This window comes from Thalia democratica, chromosome 6 (assembly GCF_965202585.1).
Source record: "Thalia democratica chromosome 6, ktThaDemo2.hap1.1, whole genome shotgun sequence".
Taxonomy (NCBI): domain Eukaryota; kingdom Metazoa; phylum Chordata; class Thaliacea; order Salpida; family Salpidae; genus Thalia; species Thalia democratica.
Window position 1 is genome coordinate 50,825,003 of NC_139170.1, and position 13,847 is coordinate 50,838,849.

Sequence of the window (13,847 nt, forward strand, 5' to 3'; positions counted from 1 at the left end):
AAAAATGGTGTTACTTCGTTATTACCTTATCCAAATATATCCGATAAACTGACTTAAAGATTTGTATTTCATTTGCTTTAAAAATGGTATTTAAATTTTTGAAACTATAATTCTTTTTTTTTAATTTATGTAAGTACTTTTTCTAAATATAATGTTAGGTTAAAGATATTAGGATTTTTTTTATTTCTAGTCTAAAAACAAAATTTAGTTTTTAAAATCTACAAAAACTTGTATTTATATCAAATGCATACAGAGTTGCAAAACTACAGTTCTTGTAAAATAAATGTTGTAAAATACTAACAAAAATAGAAAACTAAAACTGCTAGACTTTGATAGGGTCAGGTTTAACGGCTGTACTTTGAAAATTTAATATTGTACTATAAAGTAAAGTGAAATTTTGTTTTTTACTAAATAACAAGTTTAAAATTTATAGAAAAAAAGGCAAATATACTTATTATTGTTTCCTAAACTAAGTCACAAAAAAATATTTTACTGCCCTTCAAAAAGTTTGTTGAACATTAAATATATTTGAAGAATAAAAGTATATTTAATTTTAACTAAAAAAAGTGAATCTTAGTTGTTTTAATAAAGTAAAATTTAGATTTATTTAACGAAAAAAAAAACAAATAGCATTAAATTTACACTTACATATAAAGTAAGACACTGGTTAAAAAACCAAAGAAGGATCATTTAATTTTTTGAAAAAACTGTAAAAATGTTTATGAACTTAATTTTTGCAAATAAACGCATTTGTGTGCAAAAACAATATCGGTAAAAACTTACAACTAATTGAAAATTTGTACAAAGTTAAACCCATTTTCCTTTCTGGACACAAGTTTAAATAAGCATATTTAATAAGGTATTCTAAAAACTATAATAAACAAACAACTATATTTCTGTATTACTACAGTACATAAAACTTTATATAAAAAATAAACAGATAAAATGCTTAGCTGTTTAGTTTATTTGTTTTTTAACTTTAATAAACATACAGTTCAAAACAGCAATAGAAACCATTAAAGTGCTTAAGTATAATAAAAAACTTATAAGAACACAAATATATTTTTTAAAGTTCGAAATGAATCCATAGTAACTAAAATTTATCATTAAAATTATATAAAAAAGTAAATATAGTTGTTTCCAAGTTAAGTTTCAAAAAAATTACGCTAGTCTTTTTAATTTAATTTGCATTTCTGATCATATTTTAAGTTTGTGTTTAAGAAAACAAAGCATATATTTTAAAAAAAGTTTATTGATCGAAATTACTTTAATGTTCACTGTCAAAAGTAAGAAAGTTCAAATAAAGCGTTTCTGAAGTACGCATTATTTACTAAAAAAAATAAACCATATGAACGTTTCAAATAGATAAGCATTTAAAAAAACTAAAAATCCGTAAAAACAGCTTAATAAATTACATTATTTCACAAAAAGCAGAAATTGTATACTGGAGAAGTTGGAAACATTAACGCATTAGAAGTTGAAACTGATGATTTTCGAACATAAGACGCTGTAGTTCAAACTAGTTGTGTTTTTTATGTGATTCGTTTGTAGTGAGTTCGTACTGGTCTCGCTGGGAGCTGTTCGCTTCAGGTTGACTCAACATGTGAGACACTGGCGGGTCCATTTGTACCGATAGAGAATCGTCGTCATGTACCACAACACCTAAAACGTTGAAAAAATATATGAAACAGAATATTGAAAAGTTTGTACAGAATGGTGTTTGCACATTTATGTCTATTAATTGCTCTTAATTTTCTTTAACATAAGGGTTGGTCACATAAATTCGATCGTCAGACCTCAAGCTTTCGGTAGACTGAGACCAGTTTTGGCCTGATGAGTCCTAATCACCGGTCTCAGTCTACCGAATGGTTCTGGTCTGATGATCGAATTGGTATGATCAACCCTTATTTTAAACTTGAGCTTGTCTCACGGCAAACGAAAGTCCAGGCTTCTGCTCTGCTGACTTTCGCCGATGTTTTTGTTGATTAATTTTATCCAGCAAATATGTTTATATTTTTTTACAAAGTCATTTAATATTAAACTCGTTGGTATCTAAAAGTTATAAACATTGATATATAAACGATACACTACTTATTTTTTATATTGTTGCATATAAAACTTTTACTAACTCATTCTAAATCGATTTTTCCTTAGCATTTTGTTTAATTTTAAGCAACCGAACAATATAGCAGTAATTAATAGAAATACAACAGTAATTGTAATCTTTACAAGAATTTCTTCAGCAGTAAAGTTTGTCATAGTATTTTACTTTAAAACCTGTGTACATATTTTTTTTAGACAGTTCATTGAAAATTTGAATACAAACATCAAACAAGTTTTGATGAGTTGCTTGTTAATAAAACTAATTTTATTAGACTTACTATTAAAATAATACTTGTTAGAAACAGATGTGAGTATATTTATGAATTTCTTACAGTAATACATTACTTAGTTTAAAAGTTTAACTTAACGACAGCAAAATTTATGGTTATATAAAAAATACTAAACTTGACATAACTTTATTTTTAATTAAATGTTTATAGAATCATAAAAAGTATTATGTTCTTATCTAGTTATACGTGTTTTCAGGTAAAGTTATTTACTGCAGTATATATAGCAATAAAAACTAACTTTAAATTTTTTGTCATTTGTTCACTCATAAGGTATTTGTTTTATAATTTTTTAGCTAATTTAAAAAAAATGACTAGTAATAAAATTAATTGTGTCTTACTTTTTTTAACTTTAGTGCTGTTAATTATAAAACAAATTAGACCAAAAATAACTAGTTCTCTTTCAAAAATTATCTTTTAAGCCAGACAAAGTTATATTAAATTTAGGAAAACAATATATTAAATAACTACTTTTATTTGAAACAAACTTATGTCACAAACTTATTGCGTCTGTGTTTAAAAAAATGAAATTATAAATTCAATTTCTTAAAGGTTTAACAAATGCATCTAAAAGTTATACTTTAATTAATTTTTTTTCGTTTTAAAGTGTGCGTTTAAACCAGGGGTCGGCAGGCAGTTGGTATTCGCGGGCAAAATTTGAAGTTTCCAAAGTCTTCGCGGGCCGCAGTTTTAGTTTTAGTGACATTTGATAATATTTTGGTTTTAGTTTTAGTCACACTAAAGAAAGGTTTTACTGTTTTACTTTTATTCACCTTATTATTTTAAATGACTTTAGCTATACAAAGAATGCCTATTTAATATTTATTACAACAGAATTTACATTGATTAATATACTTAAGTGTTAATAAACTATGTACTTTTATAAGTACTTAATAAGTTAAACTTAATACTTTTGTAATTTTACTTACAACCTAACTATCTATAAAAATCTAACTTGAAAGACAATTTATGGGTTACTTTTATACATTTGTCATATTATGAACCCTTTTTTCATAGTTCTAAGAGTATTTACTTTAAAAAAAGTTTTTGCGTGTTTTTAAACTCATTAGAAAACTTATTAATTAGTTAACTTAATAAAATTAGTACCTGTTTGTATTCCAGAAAGCTAAAACAAATTCTTTAACATAATTTATTCTCGAAAATTTTAATAAAATATCTTATTAGTAATTAGACTTTTACATGGTTGCTATAACCACTGACCGATGGCTCGGTCGTAGTTAGGTTAGGTAATTGCTTATTTTGGCTTTTCGCCTTAGTTTGTGACCGCGTCATGCGTTTTATGTCGTCCATCGATAAGCGTTTGGACGACATGAAATCTTAGTTGAATTATATATATATATATATAACATTATAAAAACGTTCTAATGGAACGATCAATAACTTTAATGAGTTGAGCTTACTTATAATCTAGTTTCTAGAAAACAACTTTAAGTGAATGGTGATTTTATATACATTTAAAAACAAAACACAACGATGTGATAAAGTAACGTGATGAAGTTCTACCACAACTGACTCGAGGTTTTCTTAAGCTTAGTGGCTGTACGCTGGTTACGATTTACAAAACTCAAGCAATTCTACTATCCTTTGCAGTGCTTCTATTCCCTTTGCCCGATCCGTCAACAACACCCGCACAACAACCCAAACATCCTTTTAACACACTAAGAAAAACTTATTTATTTTTTTACTCTCTTCTCTACTTACTACGTCACGCACAAGTCTTTCTGTAATTTTCCACTTAAAACTTTGACTCCTTTGATGTAATTTCCACTTAACTTATCTTTGACTCCTTCATTGTACTTCTCGAAACAAGTAGTAAACTACTACTTGTTATACTACCCTTCCTACCTTACTTAATTGATTTGTTTTTATCTTCTGAGTGCTAAAATATTTGAAGTTATTTTCTCGTTCTAGCTTTTGAAACAAGTAGAAGCTACTACTTGTTATATTGCCACTAAAAAGCAAAAATGTCTGAGATGTATCAAACCAGCTTAAATTTATTAAAATTTTAAAAAGCTAATAAATAGTTGTTAATCAAGCTTAAGTACCTAGTTAAAATATCATTATTATCAAAAAGTACACAAATGTAAGAAAACAAGAAAAAATTACAATTATTAAACTACACTACAGTCATATGAACTATTCTGAGAATTAAAAGATTTCTTTGAAGTGTTTGAAATAAAAGTTTCACACACACCTGAGTGTTCAAGCTTTTAAAATAGCCTGTTTGTGTAGCAACCCAGTTAAAATAAAGTTCACAACATAAAGAAATAACGAAGCTTATTAACAGTAAATAAATAAAATGTCAAAAAGTATAAGTCAGTTGGAATCAGGGGCGTCGCGTGGGGTGTTGCACTGCCGCAATCGCAACCTTAAAATATTGTAAGAAAAAATTAAGTATCTATAACGTTTTCGTTATTTTTTAGAACAAAATCTATTATTAAACTCCAATTTAGAAAACGACCATTTTGCTCACTTCACTGCCGCAAACTCGTAGCTGACTGCCGAAAATGAACTCAAAACAGCAAAATTTCTTCAAGAATTACCGCAAAATCAATATCTTGCGGTAAGTAAGCTAAGTTGAAAATTCCCTGAAACAGTAGAGGTTTAGGTATCATTCCACAAGTTATTGTAAACAAAAAATGAAAACAAATCTAAGCAGAGCACAGGCGATTCACGCAGAGGCAACTCGAGAAGAAGCAACTCGAGAAAAGGCAACTCGAGAAGAAGCAACTCGAGAATAAGCAACTCGAGAAGAAGCAACTCGAGAATAAGCAACTCGAGAAGAAGCAACTCGAGAAGAAGCAACTCGAGAAGAGGCAACTCGAGAAGAAGCAACTCGAGAAGAGGCGACTCGAGAAGAAGCAACTCGAGAAGAGGCAACTCGAGAAGAGGCAACTAGAGAAGAAGCAACTCGAGAATAGGCAATTCGAGAAGAAGCAACTCGAGCAGAAGCAACTCGAGAAGAGACAACTCATGTAGGGTCAAATCGATCACCTTCAACTCTGATTTTTTTTCTGCACCACCAAAAAAAAATACCACGCGACGCCACTGGTTGGAATGGAGAATTAAGATTCTTAAACAAATTTAGTATAAAATTCTATTGAGTCATTAGCGAAGTAGAAAAACTTATTTTTTGTTAAGCATTTTAACAATTCTTTATCTGAAATAAGAGTATTGCATTTAAAAATAGTAATTGTAAAATATAAGACGAGCTACAAGAATAAAAAACGTTAGTTAGGAGTTATTGCGAGAAACGATAAAAAACAAATCACCAAAGTCAGTTCTCCAACAAAGCACATGATTATCTTCAGTAACTACAGAATAATCAGAAAAAATGTTAAGGCAAGTTAAAAAGTAGCAAAATTTATTGCTTAAAATGAAATACCGTTTATAATTGAAAACTTTTCTAAAGAACTTATGTTGGCGAAAATGAAAAGCTTTTGTTTATTTCTTTAATGACAACTAGAAGTCGTGTTTAGGAAACTTAATAAGGTTACAGTCGCATGAATCAAACTAGGACTTTAATCATCTGTTAACATGAGAGCACTGATAAAAAAAACTGTTACTCATCTAAGAGTTTTTATTAGAGATGTTTTTACTAACTTTGACATTTTAGTAGAATTTCTTTGTTTAGTTTCAAAGCGTAGCACAACAATCGGTGAAATTTTACAAGTAAAGGTGCAATGCACCAAAACAAAGTTTTTGGAAGTACAATTCTTTCTTTTATTTTTAGTATAAAGTTTAATAAAATATCTTAACAAATATATCAATAGTAAAAAATACTGTTAAGCTACTTAAATATATTTTCTAACAGAAAAATATCTATTTGGTAAGTTTTTCTGTCAAATCGAAATATAATTACTTTACATGTAAAAATTGTTTGAAATTCCAGGTTTTTTCAATAATTCTCAAATTCAAGTTTTTTTCCAGAATTTTTAAGCATAAATTTTCAAATTCAAAGCTTTTCCTAGATTTAAGTTTTTTGGCAACACTGATAGTTCACACTTAAATGTACACAATAATATAGATAACATTTTGAATTATATTAGCTGCAAGACTTAAAATTTAACATATATTATAGCTCAAAGTAACACTGTTGATTGAGCAAAACATACATCATAAGTTTAATTTGCCACTTTTTCAAGCAAAAAAGCCAGCCTGAATCAGCAAAAACATTCCTGATATTTTTGTATACAAAAAGCAATTCTAGCCAAAAACTTTAAAAATGACTTAGTTGGCCTGAGATTTAAAATCTTCAAATAGTGATAGTCTGAGTGTGTGGTAATGTTTAGTTGTTTATTTGCTTGAATTTGAACTATTTTGATTAACAATGTACAAACTTAATAAATTTACCATCCCTAAATCTAGTTTATATTAAATAGGTAGCTCCAAAAAACAGCAATTGTGTGTTTTGTTAAGCAAGGTATAAAAATTAACTAAGTTTGACAAAAAAATGTTTGAAAAATGTATACCTAACAAAAACTATATCAATTTGTGTCATATATATTGTTTTAAATGTGTGTGTACAATTTAGATATTACATGTAGAAGCAACCAATGTTAGAAAATTACGCATAAACTAAACTTTAACTAACTAAAGTATTTAATAAAAAGTGGTTTAAAACATGAGCATCTTTTTAAGTTGTTGTGCATAGAAAACTTTTAAAAAATCAAAATGTGTCAAAACAAAAATCAAATAAACCTTATTTTTTATTACTATGTTATGTTAAATGTTTTTACATTAAATTGTAACATTTACAAATAAAAAATCTTTAAAGGAAACTTAGGTATAGAAAATATTGAAAAAGAATATCTAAGCTGTAAAGAAATGACACTTTAGTTAATTACTAAGCACTACTTTTGTACAAAATGGAAAACATTTGCATTTAGTTTATTTAATAAATAGGAATTATATAAATAACTTATTAAATCCAAGCACTATTTACACTCTTTTTTCAGATAATTACTTGCTGTTGTAAAAAAGAAGTTATTATAAAACTGAGAAAAATATCCTGTTAGAATGCTAATCTGTCTTTTTCACAGTGTTAAACTAAAGCAGTAATTTCTTTTTAAATATTATACAGAGACTTAAAACCAAACTAATCAAGTTAAATCGAATTACCGAAAAAACTTAACTTGAAATATATTTTTGCTTAGCGGGCCATATTTACATACTCGCGGGCCACAAAATTTTCTTTCGCGGGCCGCATTCCATTCAAAAAAGTAACGTGCTCGCGGGCCGCAGATTTACCCTTCGCGGGCCGCAATTGGCCCGCGGGCCGCAGTTTGCCGACTCCTGGTTTAAACTTAAATAAATTTATCTAGTTTTTTTTTTCTAAAATTGATGTTTAAATAAAATCTTTTATTTAAATAATTTATATTCATTATATACTTCTCTTTTACGTACTAGTTTAACAACATAAACCTTTTTCATATTGATGTTATACATAATGTAAGGAAAACATGACCAACCTTTAAATAGCTTACGCAGCTTAGACAATATTTTTAGAGCAGTTTTATATAAAATTTTAAGTTTACTTAAATCATTTTAGAATGAAATTTAACTCTAGTTATATAACATTGTTTTACTAAAAGTTTTAAGGTATACAACTACTGTTAATTAGTTTTAAAAAGATCTTATTACAAACTATTTTTACTGTTTTGCTATTATCGATAAATTTGTTTGAATTTAAGCAAAATACTAAAACTTGTTAACATCTTAGTCAAAATAGATCAATGAAAATTAATTTTCATAAATTAAATGTAATAAACTTGTTGTATTATTTCTTAAAGTTTATTTAAATAACTATACAATAAAACAATCTTGTAAGTCTGCAGAAAGATCGACAAACTGCGTAAAAATCTCAAGTCTAAAATAAGATCACATTCTAAAAAAAGTGTTTTAACCCTCCTATGCCCTTAAACTTATCCTTATCTTACACGGATGCGTGCTTTTTAAAGATACTCTTTGAAAGTAATAGATAAATAATGGTCTATGTTTTTTTTTATAATTATACTTGCTTACTTAAATAGTTCAAATAGTTGTAAGTATTAACTTGAATTAATAATAATTATTTTATTTAACAGTTTAAAGTTAACTTACTTAATATAAAAAATATTATCATTTGTTAAAATTGAACAATGATTAGAATAACAAAAAACAAGCACTTTGACAAACTATCTTTGAAACATTATTATATTTTTATTAACGATAAAAATTTCAAAACAACAATATGGACAAGTTAAAAACGCCTTTCAGCTCGAAGGATTTTTCAAGGTGTACAAAACTAAATGTATATCTAAATGAAAGAACTTAGTCTTTTAAATTTCAACCAAAAGTTTTGTGAAACCAATTAAAGTTTTCATTTGTTTTAGTCCCTGATAATCACTTTGCTTCGGAAGTATTCTGTTCTATAAAATAATTGTTTTTTTACATTTTTGTTGAATTTCGAAATAATCTGATTTAAAACTTAAAATTCAATAAAAAGTAGCATACGTTTTTGAGAGAAACAAAGACTAGCTATTTTATAATAAATTTTATAATTTTGATAAGCTTATAACTTTTTATATATAACAATATATAGTGTTGAATTTTTGAAATAAAAAGATAAAACTTTAAGTTATGATGCTTACCTTTCTAGCTTATAGTTTACGTATACCGACAAAAACAAAGACACAATTACAGCTATTATATCTTTATATAATAGGTCTAATGGCCTCAAAACCATCATAATAATTTTAGTAACAAAAACTGTAATAACTGAAGGAAGTGTAAATCTCGCAAATAAGTAAAAAAATATTTCCCTGTTAGTTTGTAGTATGTTGTACCTGTTAAAATTTATTTATTTGGTAAATGTTTAAGCTGTTTTTAATTTAAAAGTCTAAAATTTAATATTAAGTATTTTAATATAACGTATGGGTTTTTGAATTTAGCAGTAACACAAATGTATTTAAATGTATCTCTAGTAGTTTAAGAAGACTGTAATATAAAAGGATACTAAAACTAACTTAGATCTACAAATATTACATTCCAGAACTCCTACTTTAGATTTTATCCACTTCTTCACACATACATCATGCACATATTTTGTTTCTCCTAAAAAAATTAACATTCAAAAAAGTATTATTTGTATATAAATTGTAAGAAATTACAAATGGACAAAAAAAATTACTGCTGTTTCAAAGCTATCAAAATTTCTCTTCTAAACAAAAAAGTATACTGCTTGTTTTATAGTTAACAGAATTTAAAATAAACATAAAAAAAATGAATTTTTCAAAAAAGTTTTTAAAATTTTTTGAGATTTTGTACTGTAACTTAAGCTGTTACGTAATTATAAGAAAAAACATAAATACGAAACGTATGCATCATACCTGTACATTTACAAGGTGATACAAACTTGTCTTCTTCTTCATTAAGACAAATGTAACAATCTATAAATAATATTAGACAAAATTTATAGTAAAGTTATACAATAAAAACTTGGAATATGTTGTTTGTCTAACAAATATAGAACTTAGTACAAAAACCAGCAAAAAAAAAAAAAACAAAGTCTAACAAATATTAATTAAAGTTTATACTAATAAAACTTTTTATTAACTTTGTTTATATTTTTAAAATATACTGTAAATACAAACTGGTTTTATTATTTATTTTTTAGCGTTTTGTATAAGTTTAAAAATAAGTACATTAAAATATAGTTTTATAAGATACGAAATAATATTTTTCAAATACTTACACTTTTCTTTGTCCATTAACATGAGCTTATTGCAGTATTCTAAGAACTTATACATATCTGAAAATAATAATCTCGTTAATTGATACAATTTATAAGAGATTATACTGAAATTTAAATTTATCGGATTATAAAAAGCAAGGCAATTGTTTTAAACATTAATGTTTTAATTTTTTTAAACAATTAGAACATTTTAGTTGCAACAAACACATAAAGTTCATAGAAATAGACTACAAAAAAGTTTGCTTTACTGCTTAACATAAAACATAAGTTACTTAAACAGTATACCTGGAAAGTATACCTGTAGAATCAAAAGTTCAAATAGTTCAAAATAAGCTTTTAAACATAAAATTAGCTATAAAGCAGTTACACTAACAAGGTCAGTGTTTCCCAAACTTTTTCAAATTTCCCCCATTAAAGATATTAAAAATTTATTTTACTGTAATACAATACTTAGTTTAAAACTTTAATTTAAAGAACGTAATTTAAATTCTAATTAAAACTCTTTTAAAAGTTATATTACATTTATACAAACTAGCATTCTAAAACGACAGTAAAATTTATGGTTATATAAAAGATACTAAACTTGACATAACTTTATTTTTGATTAAATGTTTATAGAATTATAAAAAGTATTATGTTCTTATCTAGTTATACGTATTTTCAGGTAAAGATATTTACAGTAGTATATATAGCAATAAAAACTAACTTTAAATTTTTTTGTCATTTGTTCACTCATAAGGTCTTTATTTTATAATTTTTTAGCTAATTTAAAAAAAATGACTAGTAATAAAATTAATTGTTTCTTACTTTTTTTAACTTTAGTGCTGTTAATTATAAAACAAATTAGACCAAAAATAACTAGTTCTCTTTAAAAAATTATCTTTTAAGCCAGACAAAGTTATATTAAATTTAGGAAAACAATATATTAAATAACTACTTTTATTTGAAACAAACTTATGTCACAAACTTATTGCGTCTGTGTTTAAAAAAATGAAATTATAAATTCAATTTCTTAAAGGTTTAACAAATGCATCTAAAAGTTATACTTTAATTTTTTTTTTTCGTTTTAAAGTGTGCGTTTAAACTTAAATAAATTTATCTAGTTTTTTTCTAAAATTGATGTTTAAATAAAATCTTTTATTTAAATAATTTATATTCATTATATACTTCTCTTTTACGTACTAGTTTAACAACATAAACCTTTTTCATATTGATGTTATACATAATGTAAGGAAAACATGACCAACCTTTAAATAGCTTACGCAGCTTAGACAATATTTTTAGAGCAGTTTTATATAAAATTTTAAGTTTACTTAAATCATTTTAGAATGAAATTTAACTCTAGTTATATAACATTGTTTTACTAAAAGTTTTAAGGTATACAACTACTGTTAATTAGTTTTAAAAAGATCTTATTACAAACTATTTTTACTGTTTTGCTATTATCGATAAATTTGTTTGAATTTAAGCAAAATACTAAAACTTGTTAACTTCTTAGTCAAAATAGATCAATGAAAATTAATTTTCATAAATTAAATGTAATAAACTTGTTGTATTATTTCTTAAAGTTTATTTAAATAACTATATAATAAAACAATCTTGTAAGTCTGCAGAAAGATCGACAAACTGCGTAAAAATCTCTGGCCAGCCAAAATATGTCTAGCTTAAAACAACTTGTAAAAAAAAAACTAAATTATGCTTAACAAAGGTTTACAAAACTACTCCTGTTTTGATATGAGTAAACAATAGAGTAATAATAATCATTTCCTGAGAGCTTTGCTTTTAAATGAAATAACCTTCTTTTAATACGCCACCATCACAATTTTTTTAGTAAATCTGGTCATTTGTTTATAAAATGGCCACCACTTGCAGAATTCCCTAAACATTCTATTAGATGCAACTTGATAAAAAGGTTACGACTTTGTGTCCAAAATGAATGTAAACATAAAAAACTTTTTACTAACTCATTCTAAATCGATTTTTCCTTAGCATTCTGTATAGTTTTAAACAACCGAACAATATAGCAGTAATTGATAGGGATACAACAATAATTGTAATCTTTACAAGAATTTCTTCAGCAGTAAAGTTTGCCATGGTATCCTGCTTTCAAACCTGTGTATATATTTGTTCTAGATAGTTAATTGAAAATTTAATTCAAACATCAAACAAATTTTTATGTATTACGTTTTAATAAGTTAAATTCTATTAGACTTAATATTAAAACCACTGTTTTAACGACAAATGCTTATTTTAATAAACGGTCAAATTGTAATAGATCGGTAGTTTTGTAAGTATGTTTATGAACTTTTTGTAGTAATACAATACTTAGTTTAAAAGTTTAATTTAAAAAGTGTAGTTTAAATTCTATTAATTACCTCCTTTAAAAGTTTAATTGTATTTTTATAAACTTGCATTGTAAAACGACAACAAAATGTATGGTAATTTACAAAACAAAACAAAATAAATACTAATTCTAAACTAACTATACTTGCAATTCAATAATAATAGAATCTGAAAAATATATATCAGTACCTTGTTGTAAACTTTTACAGAAAAAGTTATTTAGTGTATTATATATAGCAATAAAAACTAATCTAAAGTATTTGTCATTTGTTCCTTCATAAGATTTTTATTTTATTGTTTTTCAGCTAATTAAAGATGATGATAACCAGTAATTTAGTTTACTTATGTTTAACTTTAGTGCTGTCAATTAAAGAACAAATTAGGCCAAAAATAAGTAGCTCTCTTTTAAAAATTATATTTTAAGTTCTGATAAAGTTATTTTAAATTTTGAAAAATAAATTAAGTGTTTACTATTTAAAACAAACTTGTAACATTTTTTTTTGTATGTGCTATTAAATAATACTTTGTATGTAAGAAAAAAAAAAGAAAGTTCATTTCTTAAATTTCTTAAAAGTGTTATGAAATATTACCTAACTTATACTTAACTTAAAAATTTTAGTTTTTTGTTAAAAAGTATGTCAAACTTAACTAAACTTCCTAGTTGTTTTATGGAAATTAAATATTTAAAAAAATCATTAAAAAAAGATAATTTTTATTATCTACTTCTCTTGTACATGCCAGTTTAACAACTTAAACATTTTTTGTATTAATGTTAAACATATTTAAAGAAAAACCTGGTTAGCCTTTAAAAAGCTTCAAAAATTTAAACAATTAGAGCAATGCTATAAAATTTTAGGTTCACTTTAATTATTTTAACGCTAATTTTCCAGAGCTATACAAGACTTTTTACCAAAAATTTTAAAGTAAATAAGTAGTGTTCAACAGTTTGGAAAAAAAACTTATGATAAACTTTTGTTATTGTTGTGATATCTACAAATTTCTTTGCATTTAAGCAATCATAAGTATTCAGCAGTCTACCAAAGGCTGTGGTCTGAAGATCGTACTGGTATGATAAAATATTTTTCTTAACTTCAGCTTGTGTACGGCATACGAAAGTACAGGCTTAGGCTATGTAGACACTTACCGATTTTATTTCTTGATAGTATTTAAGAAAACTATTAATTTTTTTCAAGTTTTTAATCAAAATAGACTAACAAGTATATTTTCCTCAAATAAACGAAAATAAACTTGTTGAAATATTTCTTAAAGTTTATTTGAATAACTGTATAATAAACAATCTATTAAGTCTGCTGAAAGCAGAGATCGACAAGCTGCGTAAAAATTTCTGGCCAGCCAAA